Source organism: Chiloscyllium plagiosum, unplaced genomic scaffold (assembly GCF_004010195.1).
Source record: "Chiloscyllium plagiosum isolate BGI_BamShark_2017 unplaced genomic scaffold, ASM401019v2 scaf_14409, whole genome shotgun sequence".
NCBI classification, from domain to species: Eukaryota; Metazoa; Chordata; class Chondrichthyes; order Orectolobiformes; family Hemiscylliidae; genus Chiloscyllium; species Chiloscyllium plagiosum.
The window spans coordinates 5340-20275 of record NW_025213785.1 but is presented as its reverse complement, the minus strand read 5'-3'; the positions used below and the strand labels follow the sequence as shown (position 1 = coordinate 20275).

At 43.8% G+C, this 14936-nt stretch overlaps 1 long non-coding RNA gene across 1 annotated transcript in view; it reads right to left on the bottom strand.

Annotated features, from left to right (window-relative positions):
- Window positions 1–1072: 1072 nt before the first annotated feature.
- The window catches only part of LOC122547720, a 15959-nt gene continuing 2095 nt past the window's right edge, over window positions 1073–14936 (bottom strand). The window contains exons 2-3 of the long non-coding RNA XR_006311073.1: window positions 7798–7874; window positions 1073–1492 (exon numbers count right to left, since the gene is read on the bottom strand). This is a non-coding gene — a long non-coding RNA (uncharacterized LOC122547720). The remainder of the gene's footprint in view (window positions 1493–7797; window positions 7875–14936) is intronic.

Here is a 14936-nt window from a genome sequence, read left to right as displayed (position 1 = left end):
CCTTCTCCACAGACACCTGGGCTCTGACATAACCGCGGAAGAGGGACAGGCAATTGGCTGCAACAACCCCTTCCATGGCCCGCTGCCTGGACCTTTTTATGGCCAGTTTGGCCAGGCCCAGGAGCAGACACACGAGGAGAGCTTCAGACCTGCCCTCCCTCCTCCATTCTGGGTGCCCAAAGGTCAGGAGCGTGGGACTGAAGTGCAACCAAAATCCTGGTACTCACTCCCGAAAAACAATGTAGGTGTCCCTTCACTCTAAGGACTGGACAGTTCAAGGAGGTGGCTCACCACCATCTTCTCAAAGGCAGTTGTAGATGGGCAATAAATGCTAACCCACAATACCTACATTCCATGAAAACCTTTTAAAATTCTCTCTCTTATTATGGCGAGTGGCAGGTGCCTTTAGCTGCAGTCACAAAAATAAACAAAGTAATTATCTAGAAGGAACAGTCTACAATGTGCTAAGTGAAAACAGAGTCTAAACACTTCAAATTTTCAGCAGTGACTATTTGCGAGCACATAAAGAAAACTACCTTACAGCATTCACAGAAGATAATCATTGAATGATACAGCACAGGAGGACACCATTTGTCATATGATGCCTGTCAACTCATAAAAATAGCTATCCAATCAGTTTAATTTCCTTGCTATACCCTGCAAATGTTTCCTCTTTTATTATTTATCCAATCGCCTTTTGAAAGTTATTATTGAACCTATTTCCAACACCACTAGAGGCAGATCATAATATTTTGCTCTGTTTAAAATGTAGTTTGTTTAACCTATTTTAAATTTGCATGCTTCAAATTGAAACCAACTGAATCAATGATCCACTAGCAACATAGCAATTAATTTTTCTATGAAATCAAATAATTTGTAATAGCACCTAATAATTACTGATATTCTTTGATTTATTATACGAATGCAGGATGTAATTAAAATAAAACTCATCATTCCAAACTTTTATGAGTGTGACCCCTTTAAAAATACTGGAAAAGAAAGAATTTAATCTTTCACATGTTAAGTGCTTGCACAATCAGTAATTTCCAGATGTGTATTCTACAAGGTCAAAAAGTATCAAATAAAATGTGCATATGAACAAAGAGAGTCATTTCCATGTAACTCAAAGCTAATTACAATATTTCCCACAAATAAAGTGTTTACCACTTAACTAAGGCAAAGTCACTGAAATATCTGTTCAGCAGCTGAATTTGAATGAACAATTGTTGCAAATGTACAGATGGAAGCAACTTTGACGTTATAATCTCATGTCAGGACTCAGATTACATTCAAAAATGAGTTTCTCTCACATAGGTTGCACGCTAAATTCCTTGGTAAGTGATTAGAGGCAACAATTCTTTTATTATTGCACATAAATACCTCAAGAAAAAGTTATAAATTTGCCAATAAAAAGGACTTACATCAAACATGTCAGCAGGTTGTGTTAAAAACTTTATGATGTACCTAGAAACAGCAATGAATCCACTGATGGCTGAAATAATGGAAGTATGAATAATAATGGAATCATTACATATATTAATATGCTTCATGATAAATCATATCACAATTTAAGTATTCATGAATTTTGCAAGCATAAATAATTTTACTGGATTTTTAATTTCATCTATTACCAGGGTCTATACTTAGCCTTAAACACAAAAGGGCAACATGCACTATATTGAAGTTGGTTGTTACTTGGCATTTGTGTGACATGTATGTTACTTGCCACTTATCAGCCCAAGCTTGCTTCTCTCTTCCTACCAAGACAAGACATTCACACCAGTCAGCTGAAAGGAAGTTCAGCATTGTTGATAACATTTTTATCTATTACTGTACAGCTATGATTTATGTACTACTTGTAATTATTAATTTGAAGTTACAAGTAACAGTAAATTATGTCTGACATGTTTGCTTGCATGAATATGACAATCTCACTCATTTATTACAGGAAGTGCTAAAATGTTTAAAATTAGAATTTACCAAAATAAGAGACATCAAAAAGGATTTATTCAAATTGCAATTATGGAGCTTTAGAGGGATATTTGTGAAGATTGATTAAACAAATTGCATTTGTGCCCTCTAAACATTTTTATTGAGCTATTCCATGATAATTTTCTGGATTTGATTTTCCGGATCTCCATCAAATGCTTGAGGTGAGTTATACTCAGTTATGACTGTTTCTATTTTAATCTCTGTAACTTCCAAACATTTATCAAATGACAAAGCATTATAATGAATGCATGCCCTTTGTTGATCCAGTTATTTTTTGAACTGCTAAGTTTTTGAAATTGCAACATAATTATACATGCAGTACATAAAAAGTAGAACTCAAAATACAATCAATCAATCATTCATTTTAAAGAACCAGTTTGGCTTTTGCTTGTTCATTTTCAGACAAAGACAACGCTAGATTACTATGTTTCTTTGTTTGATTCTATGATGGGAGTTCTGTCAGGCTTATAACAATCACCTGGGAAAGTTCAAATGAAAATCACAGTAATGTACAAAATACAGTTCAAATAGGCTTATCAATTAATGAGACATTTTACATCATTATCACATCTTAAACTGAACAGTTAATTGATTAAATGAATGGGTGTACAATGAGCAAGTCGAACTTTTCTCAAAAGCCCTCAGTAACTGGATTTCTGTAAAGTGTTAATGTTGGACATGCTAACATATCTTCAAAAATCTTAAAACACAGAAGTATGGTGTCGTCAGCCCAACCATCTTCAGCTGCTTCATCAATGACCTTCTCTCCATCAAAGGTCAGAATTGGGCATATTCAGTGATGCACATATCCCCTCAGATACTGAAGCAGTCCATGTCCAAATGCAGCAATACCTGGACAATATATACGTTGAATGACAAGTGGCAAGTAACATTTGTACCACAAATGTGCCAGATAATGACCATCTCCGACAAGGGATAATATAGAAATTATTCTTTGACATTCACCACTATCAACATCCTGGAAGTTACCATTGACCAGAAAGTCAACAGGACTAACTATACAATTACAGTGGCTACAAGAATAGGTCAGAGACTAGGAATACAGCAGCAAGTAACTAACCTTCTGATTCCCCAAAGCCTGTCCATCATTGACCAGTGACCTCACCCAAGTTGGGGGTGTAATAGAATACTTCACACTTACCTGGATGAATGTAGCTAGATAGTAATCTAGTCTTGCCTTTCTCCGAAAATGAACATGCAGAAGCTATACAGATTCTTTAAAATTAATGATTGCATTTTGAGTTCTACTTTTTATGGATTGCATAATACTCAAGAAGCTTAACACCATCCAGGACAATGCTGCCCATTGGGTTGACACCACATCCGTTCTTCCATCACCAATGTATACTGTCTACAATATGCACTGCAGAAATTCACTGAGGCTCTTTGCACTGCACCTTCCAAAACCTTGACCACTGCAGAGAAGACCAAGGGCAGCAGATACATGGAAACTGTCACTTGCAAGATTCCCTCCAGGCCAATCACCATTCGGACTTTGAAATATATTGCTGTTTCTTCAGAGTCAATGGATCAAGTCCTGTATTTCCACAAGACCACGATATAGGAGCAGAATTAGGCTATTTGCCCCATCAAGGAGAAAGTGAGGACAGCAGATGCTGGAGATCAGAGTCAAAAGTATGACCCTGGAAAAGCACAGCAGGTCAAGCAGCACCTGAGGAGCGGGAGAATCAATGTTTTGAGTATAAGTTCTTCAGCAGGAATGTGGTGAGGGAGGGAGCAAGGGGGCTGAGAGATAAATGTGATAAGCTGGGGCTGGAGGGGGGTGGAGGTAGCTAGGAATACAATAGGTAGATGAAGGTGGAGGTGAAAGTGATAGATCAGAGAGGACGTTGGAGCGGATAGATGGGACTCAAGGCAGAAGATGAGGCGTTCTTCCTCCAGTCGTCGGGTGGCTAGGATTTGGCAGTGGAGGCGGCCCAAGAATTGCATGCCCTTGGCAGAGTGGGAGGGGGAGTTGAAGTGGTCAGCCACAGGACGGTGGAATTGTTGCGTGTATGTGCCCCAGAGATGGTTCCTGAAACATTCTGCAAGTTGGCATCCTGTCTCCCCAATGTAGAGGAGACCACATTCAGAGCAGCAGACACAGTAGATGAGGTGCGTGTATGTGGACGAAAATCTCTGCTGGATCTGGAAGGATTCTTAGAGGCCTTGGATGGAGGTGAGGGCGGAGGTGTGGGCACAGGCTTTACACCTCTTGTGATGGCAAGGGAAGGTGCCTGGAGTGGAGGGTGGGTTGGTGGGAGGCATGGACCTAACGAGGAGTCGCAGAGGGAAGAGTCTCTGTGGAACGCCGAAAGGAGTAGGGAGGGAAATATATCTCTGGTGCAGGGGTCTAACTGTAGGTGGTGGAAATGGTGGAGGGTGATGCACTGTATCCAGAGATTAGTGGGGTGGAAGGTGAGGACCGGAGGGGGGTTCTGTCCTTGTTGCGATTGGAGGGGTGGGGTTCAAGGGGAGAGGTGCAGGAAGTGGGGGAGATATGCTGGAGGGCATTGTTGACCATGTGAGATGGGAAATTGCAGTCCTTGACGTAGGAGGCCATCTGGAATGTTTTGGCGTGGAATTAATCCTCCTGAGAGCAGATGGGGTAGAGGCAGAGATATTGGAAATAAGAGATAGCATTTTTACAGGGGGGCAATGGGAGGAGGTGTAGTCTAGGTAGGAGTAGGTGGGTTTGAAGTAGATATCTGTGTTGAGTCGGTCATCAGAAATGGAGATGGAGAGGTCCAGGAAGGGAAGGGAGGGGTCTGAGATGGTCCAAGTGAACTTGAGATCAGGGTGAAAGATGTTCATTAAGTTGATGAACTGTTCAACCACCTCGTAGGAGCACAATGTGGTGTCGATAGAGCCATCAATGTAGTGGAGGAAAAGGTGGAGAATGGTGCGGTGTAACTGTGGAAGATGGACTATTCCACGCACCTAACAAAGAGGCATGCATAGCAGAGGCCATGCGGGTGCCCATGGGCTACCCCTTGGTCTGAAGGAAGTGGGAGGATTTGAAGGAGAAATTGTTAAGGGTGAGGACCAATCGAACGAGTGCGTTGATTGGTTCGCTAGAAAAGGAAGAAACAAAGCTTGGAGACCTTCATCATGGCAGATGGACGGGTACAGGAACTGGATGTCCATGGTGAAGATGAGACATTGGGGACCGGGATCAGAAAGTCATGGAGAAGGTGGAGGCTGTGCGTGGTGTCCCGAATGTATATGGAGAGATGTTGCTCCAAGGGGGACAGGATGGTGTCAAGCTATGCGGAGATAAGTTCGGTGGGGTAGGAGCAGGCGGAGATGATGGGTCAACTGGGGCAGTCAGGTTTGTGGAGTTTGAACCGGGCGGTGCAGATTCCCCGGACTATGAGGTTGGAGGCTGTGGATAGGAGATCACCTGAGGTGATGAGGTTGTGGATGGTCTGGGAGATGATAGTTTGGTGATGGGAGGTGAAGTCGTGATAAAGGGGGCAGTAGGAGGAGATGTCTTTGAGTTGGCACCTGGCTTCAGCGGTGTAGAGATTGGTGCACTCCCCTCTTGTCTGCTAGCTTGATGGCAAGGTTGGGGTTGGAGCAGCGGGAGTGGAGGACTGCACGTTGCAAGGATGAGAGGTTGGAATGGGTGAAGAGATGGACAGGTTGAAGCGGTCAATGTTGCAGTGGCAGTTGGAGATGAAGAGGTCGAGGGTCGGTGACCAGTACCAGGTGTCCAAGTGGATGGAGTACGCTGGACATGGGAGAAAGGGTTCTCGGAGGGCTGGTGGGAATCCTGATGGAAAAAGTAAGCCCGGAGGGCAAATGTAGTGGAAGAATAATTCAATGTTGCAATGCGTGTTGAATTCGTTGATCTGGGAGCATAGGGGGATGAAGAGGACGCCTTTAAGGAGGACTGATCGTTCATCCTCAGTGCGGGGGATGTCTGTGGGGATGGTAAAGGCATGGCAGGGTTGGGGCCGAGGTCCTGGTGTAGGGCTGGAGACAGTCGCTGGAGTGGGTGTGGTTATGGCAGCATGGGTGACGTTACCAAAATGAAATAATACACACCATGGGGGCCAGGCGGGGCAGGCGATGCATTTGGTGGCATCCATGGGGGCTGAAGCGACATTCCGTGTGACGTTTGTGATGTCTTCGGCAATGACTGCGTGTTTGTCGCTGGTGTTCCGCTGAGTGATGTTGGTGGTCCATCAAGTCAGCTTCACCATTTGACCGTGCCTGAGATTGTTTCTCAGCCCCATTCTCCTGCCCTCCCCCCACCCCTCACAGCCCTTGATCCCCTTACCAATCAAGAATCCATGTAACTCTGTCTTAAATACACTCAATGTCTTGGCCTCCACAGCCCTCTGTAGTAGTGAGGTCCACAGATTAACCACCCTCTGTGTGAAGAAATTTCTCCTCATCTAAAGTTCTAAAGGGTCATTCTTTTGCCCTGAGGTTATGTCTTTCCAACTATGGAAACATCTTCTCTATGATTACTCTCTCCAGGCCTCGTAGTATTCTGTAAGATTCAATCAGACTCCCCCCTCATCTTTCTAAACTCCATCTATTACAACCTAGATTCTTAACCACCCTTCATCTCCGGATCAATTCTTGTCAACCTCCTCCAAGGCCAGTACATCTTTCTTTAGATACAGGGCTCAAAACTGTTCACTTCCAAATGGCATTGTTGGTCTAACTACAGCAAATGGTCTGCAATAGTTTAAAATGGCAATTTACTGCCACTTTCTGAAGATCAAATAGGGTTGGACAATAAATGCTGGCTCAACCAGCAACGGTCTTATCCTATGAATGAAAAACATAATTCCCTTTACCTTCATTTTTTATAGCTTGAATCCCTGGAGGGATGCATCTGAACTCTACCTGGCGATAAAAATGTCCGAATTGACAATACATGACAATACAAAACATAACATCACTCTAATCCAAAAGGTACTTCCACCTGAACAAAGAAATTACATCATGGAATCATTGCATGAACTCAGGACGGAAGCAATCAGCCAACTGCACATACACTACCTCTCTGCATTTAGCTGGTCCCACTCCTCCATTGTTTTCCCCTTCAAACTACCCCCAATCTAGGTCATTAAACAGGTCTGGAAATGCAGCAGCCTTAATATTGACTTGTGGAGAATCCAACCATATATCTCACTCCATAAAGTAACCATTAATTCATGCATTGTTTCCTGTCATTCTGCCCATTTTGCATCCGTTATACCAGTATCCCTCTTAATCTACAGGCTAACTTAACAGACTTGTGGGTTATGTATCACTATGACAAATGCCTTTTGGAAATCCATGTAAACTCTGTATTTCTCTCATCAATTGTTCTTATTGCCTCATTACAAAATACAGTTAAGTTAGTTTGAACACAATTAGGCATTTTAAAAAAAAACTAACCTGGCTTTCTTTAAGTAATCCACATTTTCTGTGTATATTGCGACCCCAGTTATTGTTTATTAACGATTTCCCGCCACCAAAGTCAAAAGGACTAATCTAACCTTTAACGACATTTTCTCCTAGAAAATTGTAACATCTGAAATTCTCCAAGCAATTGACATCACTCTCATATCTAAGGAGGATTCCATGATTATAGCCAGTTTACATAGATTCCCATTTGTACTTCCCTCAATTACAATTGGTCTCGTCCCCAGTATCTTAACAACACTACGCCAGCCTTCTTCTGTTCTGAAGAAGACTCGCTGGACATGGAACATCAATTCTGCTTTCTCTCCACAGATGCAGTCAGATCTGCTGAGCTTCTCCAGCAATTTTCAGCCTTACCTTTTCATCAATTTTTCATCAAGTTAAAGCCTCAACGATCTGTTTTTTCCACAATGTCTTTGTCAGTATCTTCTTCCCTGATAAAGTCAAATAGGAAGTATTCATTTAGTATCTCAGCCAGACCCCTGGAATATCCAATCAGCCCATTCCTCCTTTCATCACTTTTACTACTTATATGACTGTAGAAGACTTGTTGATTGCCTTTTATATTAACTGTCAGATTCTTCTCACTCTCTCTTTTCAGTTTCCTTTTATTCCATTTTCCTCTAACTTGCCATATTTTGTTTCCATAAATGAATCCTTTTAAACCAAGCGAATATTAAAACTCTGCAGTGTTTTTTCACATCTCAGCTGGGATTGCCACATTAGGCAAAATCTAAACCAAAACAAAAGGTAGACCTGAGGATGCAACCGGAAATCTGGCTCATTTTTTTCCATTGAATGTGATTTACCACACCACTTGATCGATGGCATTGGAGAGATAAGAGGCGAGAGTATGGTGCTAGAAAAGCACAGCAGGTCAGGCAGCATTTGAGGAGCAGGAGAATCGATGTTTCGGGCATAAGCCCTTCATCAGGAATTTTGGCACTGAGGAAGGAGATGTGGCCGGTTGATAGCAAGTCTGTTTCAGGACATGGCTGAAGAGCTTCAGGGCAGTGAAGATGACCTGGGGGTTGCAGTGAGAGAGAGAGAGACTCACTGAGACACTTGTAGAGAGAGGAGGAGAACTTCTTCAAGGTAGGCATCCTTGGAAGAAGCTTCACAGTAAGGTTATAAATAACTAGGAGAAAGGGAGGACTGCAGATGCTCGAGATCAGAGTCAAGAGTGTGCTGCTGGAAAAGCACAGCAGGCCAGGCAGCATCTGAGGAGCAGGAGAGCTGACATTTTGGGCATAACCCCTTCTGACCAGAGGAACCCTTTCAATGTTCCATTATTTACATAAATGATTTGATTAGATCAGATTCCCTACAGCATGGAAACAGGCCACTTGGCCCAACAAATCCACATCAAACCTCCGAATAGTAACCCATCCAGACCCATTTCCCTCTGACTAATATACCGAACAATATGAGAAATTTAACATGGCCAATTCACCTGACCAGCACATCTTTGGATTGTGGGAGGAAACCGGAGTACCCAGAGGAAACCCACGCACACACAGGGAGAATGTGCAAACTCCACACAGACAGTTGTGAGAGGCTGGAATCAAACCTGGGTCCCTTGCTCTGTGAGGCTGCATTTCCATCCATTGGGCCACTATGCCTCCCATCGAAAGGGGAGGGTAAGAGGTATAGTTAGTAAGTTTGCAGATGACACTAAAATGGGAGGTTGGTGGACAGTGAAGAAGGTTACCTCAGGTTACAACGGGATTTTGATCAGATGGGCCAATGGGCTGAGAAGTGGCAGACAGAGTTTAATTTAGTTAAATGCGAGGTGCTGCACTTTGGGAAAGCAAATCTTAACAGGACTTATACACATAAGGTCCTAGGGAGTGTTGATGATCAAAGAGACCTTAGAGTGTAGGTTCATAGCTCCTTTAAAATAGAGTCACAGGTAGATAGGATAGTGAAGGTGTTTGGTATGTTTTCCTTTATTGGTCAAGAGTACTGGGTGCAGGAATTCGGAGGTGATGTTGTGTCTGTACAGGACATTGGCTAGGCCACTTCTGGAATATTGCTTGCAATTCTGGACTCCTTATCGGGAGGATGTTGTGAAAATTGAAAGGGTCCAGAAAAGATATAAAAGGATGTTGCCAGGGTTGGTGGATTTGAGCTATAGGGAGAGGTTGAACAAGCTGGGGCTGTTTTCCCTGGAGTGTCAGAGGCTGAGGGGTGACCTTATAGAGATTTATAAAATCATGAGATATATGGATAGGGTAAATAGACAAAGTCGTTTCCCTGGGATGGGGGAGTCCAGAACTAGAGGGCACATGTTTAGGGCGAGAGGGAAAAGATACAAGAGACCTATGGGGCAACTTTTTCATTTAGAGAGTAGTGCGTGTATGGAATCAGCTGCCAGAGGAAGTGGTGAAGGCTAGTAGAATTATAACATTTAAAAGGCTTCTGGATGAGTAGATGAATCATAAGGGTTTGGATGGATATGTGCTGGGTGCTGGCAAATGGGACTAGATTGGGTTAGGATATCTGGTCAACATGGACAAGTTTGACTCAAGGGTCTATTTCCATGCTGTAATCTCTGTGACTCTATGACTCTATTTTGTGCAGCCACAACTTTAACTGACAAAGAAAATACGCAGGGAATGCATAAAATAGGTTGTCAACTCAACATTGTCCATGAGCAAAAATGAAAATGATCCTACCAGGATTCCTGAACCGTGGGTTTTTGACTTATCCTGAAAAACAACTGCTCCTTTTCAAAATATATGGATTATTCCATCAGTGCAGAATAATACATCTTTAAGTGAACAGCTCCTGCTACAATATACAGAGCTTTCATAAAGCAGATTGTTTTTACAATTAGGACAAAAAAGGTCAAGTCACCATTGTCCTATAGGGTCATACGGCTGCTCTTTCATTCGGGAGAGTGAGAGGCAGGCAAAACGAGGGGCGGGGAGGGTGAGAGAACCAGTGCTGGTTTAACCCGAGGGTCACCAGTTGAGGGAAGAGGGTGAGAAGGGGGAAATCCTTCATAGTCACCTCAGCCTGTGTGGGAATTGAATCCATGACCAGCCATCCAGCCAGCCTTGTGGAGTTACCTCATCTTACTCAGCATAACATCTCAGAAAGTGCCCACAGAGTACGATATTCGCAGCCAAATCAGTTAAGCCAGTATTTCAGTATATTTGATACGATACTAGACATTTTCTGGAGGGATGTACGATCTTGTAAGAAAGAACAGAGCAAATCTGGCACTTTACAGTTATATTATTTAAAACATTTTGTGTTACAAGGCAAATTGATATTTGAACTGAACCTGAAACCTACACACCAAGTTCAAATGTGACAAACCAACAAGTGGCATTTTTTCTTATACCCAGTAAGATTGCAATTATTTTTCCATCATAAATACTTCATTAACTTATGTCAAATATAAAGCACTTACAGATTAATTAGTCAGATGACTGTTTCTGGTGTATTATGTGGAGCACTGTGTATTGGGTGGCACATTATAGGAGCGCATAAATGATTTACAAGAATGGTTCCAAGGATAAGAAACTTCAATGATGATGACAGAGTGAACAAAGTTGGGACTGTTCTCCCGAGAGAGGTAGCTGAGGCAGCATTTGATAGAGGTTTTCAAAACCATGAGTCGGTTGGATAAAGTTGATTGGGTGAAGTTGTTCTGCTCGTAAAAGATAAAGAATGGGAGGATATAGATTTAAAGTGATCTGCAAAGGAAGGATGGTGGGAGAAGAAACTTTTTCACATGACAAGTATTTAGAGCGTGGAATGGATTGCCTGGAAAAGCGATGGACAAGCAGGAGGGCTGGAAAAACGCAGCAAGCCAGGCAGCATCAGGAGGTGGAGAAGTTGACAGTTCGGGTATAACTCTTCTTCAGGATTGTAAGGGGAGCTGCAGATAAAGTGGGTGGCAGGGGCAGGGTGGAGAGGTGGGGATAGATGAAGACAGGTAGAGGATACAGCATAGTTGGTCAGTAGGCAGAATGAATCCTGTAGCAAGTTAAATTGAATAATTCAAGAGGGCACTGGATTATTATTTTGACAGAATGTGTGCAGCGATACAAGAAGAAAAAGACAGGAGATTGACAATATGACATAAAACTGAAGCAGACTGATCATCTCCCAGACCGTACGCAACCTCATCACCTCAGGGGATTTCCTCTCACAGCTTCCAACGTCACAGTTCGGGAACCCCATACCACCCCATCATCTCGGCCTGCTCCTGCCCCACCGAACTCATCTCCACATACCTTGATACTATCCTATTCCCCCAGGTCCAGGAACATACGTTTGGGACACCATCCCACCTCCACACATACTCCACCTCCTCCAAGACTTTTGTTTCCCTTGCCCCCAATGACTTTCTTCACCATGGACATCCAGTCCCTATACACCTTCATTTGCCATGACATCCCTACCAGTACCCTTCCACTGACACTCTCATTTGTTTGGCTGAACTGGTCCTCACCGTCAATAAATTTCTCCTTTGAATCCTCCTACTCCCTCCAGATGAAAGGGATAGCAATGGGCACTTGTCTGTCTTTTTGTCGGCTATGTGGTACTGTCCATCGTAAACTGGCACCATTCCCCACCTTTTACTCCACTACATTGATGACTGCATTGGTGCCACCTCGTGCTCCCCCAAGGAAGTTGAACAGTTCATCAACTTTACCAACACATTCCACCCCAAACTTAGATTCACCTGGACTATCTCTGACACCTCTCTCCCCTTCCTGGACCTCTCCATCTCCATCAATGGTGACCAACTCAACACTGACATCTTCTACAAACTCACCAACTCCCACAGCTACCTAGACTACATCTCCTCCCACCCCACCTCCTGTAAAAATGCTATCCCTTATTCCCAATTCCTCTGCCTCCACCGCATCTGCTTCCAGGAGGATCAATTCCACCACAGAACACACCAGATGACCTCCTTCTTTAAAGACCACAATTTTCCCTCCCACATGGTTGATGATGCCCTCCAGCGCATCTCTTCCACTTCCCGCACCTTTGCCCTTGAACTCCACCCCTCCAACCGCACCAAGGACAAAAACCCCCGGTCCTCACCTTCCACCCCACCAATCACCTTATACAATGTATTATCCTCCGCCATTTCTGTCAGCTACAAGTGGACCCCACCACCAGAGATATATTTCCCTCCCCACCCCATCTGCTTTCCGTAAAGACCGTTACCTCCACCAACCCACCATCCCCTCCTGGCACCTTCCTCTGCCATTGCAGGAATTGCAAAACCTGCGCCCACATCTCCCCCCTCACCTCCGTCCAAGACCCCAAAGGAGTGTTCCTCATCCATTTAAGTTTCACCTCCACTTCCACACGTCATTTACCAAATCTGTTGCTCCCAATGTGGTCTCCTCTACATTGGGGAGACTGGACGCCTCCTTGCAGAGCACTTCAGAGAACATCTCTGGAACACCTGCACCAACCAACCCCACCGCCCCCTGGCTGAACACTTCAACTCTCCCTCCCACTCTGCCGAGGACATGCAGGTCCTGGGCCTCCTCCATCACCACACCCTAACCACATGATGCCTGGAGAAAGAATGCCACATCTTCTGCCTTGGGACCCTCCAACTCCATGGCATCAGTGTGGATTTCACCAGTTTCCTCATTTCTATGAAGGGCTTTTGCCCGAAACATCAATTCTCCTGCTCCTCGGATGCTGCCTGACCGGCTGTGCTTTTCCAGCACCACACTCTCGACAATGGCTGAATTCTGCGATTTGAAAATATGAACGTATGGAGTCTAACTGATACCGTCAAATCTGAAGTTCACTTTTGTGTAAGCAGGATAACACTTTATCTTGTAGATAATGAATTTGACTGCATATAAATATTTGTTTCAATTTCGCAATGCTGTTTAACTTAATAGACATACCTTTTCCAAAACCAACAGCCCCATCACTTCCTGAATTAAAAACATCTGTAATTTGTCAAGCAACATTTCATTATGACACGTGAAGTTAGCAGCAACTTCATCCTAGTAGATGAGGTTTGACGCTAAAGCACGGTTGCCTAAGCTTCACAACCTCTCAGAGTTTGTGTGAATCATGTTACCTTTCAAGGCTAGTCTCTGCGTGCAACTGGCTAGGGTCTGAAATGCCCACTTCAGCAATGGAGCTAGCAATGTTGCGTCAGCTAGGTGCAGACTTGCAACTTGTCCCCATATCCTACTACCATCAAAACCATCTGTGCCGGGATTAAGGGTTGCCTTTTCCCCCACCTCATGGTTAAATCCTGTCTAACATGATCAGACCTGCGTCAGAACAGGAAAATATGGTCCTTCAGTATTCAAGTTATAGGTTTTCAAAGTTTGTGAGAAGATTTGTAGCTCGGGTGCTCGTTGTTGTGGTTCTGTTCGGCGAGCTTGTGTTGCAGACATTTCGTCCCCTGTCTAGGTGTTGTTCATATGTGACGCTTAGACGGTTGGCACAGGATTCCCATTTACTGGCTTGTCTTAGGGTCTCTCACTCGTAGGTTTTCAAAGTTTGTGAGTTCAAAGGTGCAAATTCAACCCAAACTCTGGGTCAGATATGTGGATGACACCTTTGTAATCATTAAGAACACAGAAATAGAGAACACACACCGGATCATCAACGCTACACTCACAGGAATCCGATTGACTAGAGAGGAAGAAAAGGACAACCAACTCCCATTCCTAGACGTGATGGTAATGAGAACACCTAATGGAGAATTCACCATAAAGGTATACAGGAAAGCTACACACACAGACCAAGTCCTGAACTACGAAAGCAACCGCCCCAACACACACAAAAGAAGTTGCATCAAGACTCTGTTCAAAAGGGCCACAACATACTGCAGTACACCAGAACTGCAAAAAGAGGGAGAAGGACACCTATACAATGTATTCGTCAAAAATGGATAGCCCGCAATTTCATCAACAGATGCCTAAAGGAAAGACAACGCAACAAGGACATGCCACAACCCAAAGGACTAGCCACACTACCATACATCAAGAGCATTTCCGAACTGACAGCCAGACTACTGCGACCACTAGGACTCATAACAGCACACAAACCAACAGCCACACTCAGACAACAACTCACCAGGACAAAGGACCCGATACCCAGCATGAGCAAAACCAATGTAGTGTACAAAATCCCATGCAAGGACTGCACAAAACACTACATAGGACAAACAGGAAGACAGCTAACGATCCTCATCCATGAACACCAACTAGCCATGAAACGACACGACCAGCTATCTTTAGTATCCACACACGCAGAGGACAAGCAACAGGAGTTCGACTGGGACAACACTAGTATTATAGGCCAAGCCAAACAGAGAACAGCCATGGAATTCCTAGACGCTTGGCACTCATCGACAGATTCAATCAATAAGCACATTGACCTGGACCTTATATACCGACCACTGCAGCGGACAGCTGGAACTGACAACCGGAAGCAGCAGATACAAACCAGTACAAATGCCGGAGGAAAGATCACAGAAGCGC